Genomic DNA, 1,510 nt, shown 5'->3' with positions numbered 1-1,510 from the left:
GCTCAAATTTTTTGGTCATCTGACTAATCTGAGGAATGTGGACTATATGAAAAAAAGAGTAAATTTTTATGGAGGTCTTGGCCTCCATAAAACATAACCCTTAAGCAGCCACACACTCAGAGCCATCTGCATCAAATTAGGAAAATCAGAAATCTATGTGAAATTTTCTACATATAGTTGTAATGGATTGTTTCAATGTTAGTAAAACCCACAGGAAAAGGTATATGAACCCTACCCAACTATCTCTCCATTTCCTTAATATCTTTTGTTTCTACAGAACCATCTCCCCATTTTTTCAATATCTTTTGCTTTTTAATTTGCCTTGTATCCTGTTGCAGCCAAACCAGCCCTCTATATACCAGATTTTTCTATCTCAGTCTCTGATCCCCCGTTATATTCCGTACTCATCCATTCCTACCAATCCCCACTCTTTATAGACTTCATTCAAATCACCCACCTCTTCCTAGAGATTCTCATATAAACCCAGTCCATCCTGCTTCCCTTGCTTTGAGTCCCAATCTCACAATTTATATTCCCAGTGCTTGTTGATAGGCATAGGCACCCCAATAATCTAGGAGGTGATATAGCAGAGTGGAAAGGGCATAAACTCTTTAGACAAACAAACCTGGATTCAAAACCTGGATTTATCATCATTCATTGTGTGACTTTGAGTGAGTTATTTAACCCATCTTAGTTATAGCATTCTCATCTGTAAAATGGGAGCAACGATAGTAACTATGCTACAGAGTTATTGGGAGGGTTATGAGATAACTGATTTAGCACATATAAATAACTAAATAAATGTCAATTTAAGTAAAAAATCATAGTTCATTTGCCATTTGGGTGAGATCTTTTGTCTTCCCTAAATAAGATGGAAGCTGCCAAAAGGTAGTGATCATAGCTTTCTTTTTGCCTTGTGGTCCATCTACACCCCTGTTTCTGGTACAGGGCTGTGCATACAACAGATTTTCAATTAATTTAGTGATGTAATTAGGCATGACCCACAGTTACAGAATTGGCTATGGGAAAGAAAGTGGGTTTCAAGTAGCTAAATCTACTATATCTAAGAGACCAGATTTACCAGAAAGGGAAAAACAAATTGAAAACATTGGACTCTGTGGGTGAAGAGAGAGCATGGTATCTTACCTTCTTTGAAACAGTGTAATATAGTTGAAAGGGAGTTTCAGTCACACAGTCCTGAATTGATCCAAGTTCTACTGAATATGAGCTTTGTGACCTTGAGCAAATCACTAAACCTCTCAGGGCCTCAGTTTCTTCATCTACAAAATGAAAATAATAATATTCTATTTTTAGAGTTCTGAAGAGAAGGAGGTAAGGCATAATTTATTTAAATTTTTAAAAATAGTACCTGAGACATGGTGGGTGGCCAAAAATATGTCACCTCCTTCCCCTTCCCTTCTCTATCCCCCCCCCTTTTTTTTTACTACATTTAATCTCATGGAACTCTGAGTGCAGAGAAGGAGAACAAATGTGGAGCCTTCTTAATAAT

The sequence above is a fragment of the Eptesicus fuscus genome, chromosome 1 (assembly GCF_027574615.1).
Source record: "Eptesicus fuscus isolate TK198812 chromosome 1, DD_ASM_mEF_20220401, whole genome shotgun sequence".
NCBI lineage: Eukaryota > Metazoa > Chordata > Mammalia > Chiroptera > Vespertilionidae > Eptesicus > Eptesicus fuscus.
Note: the sequence above shows the minus strand (reverse complement) of the source record.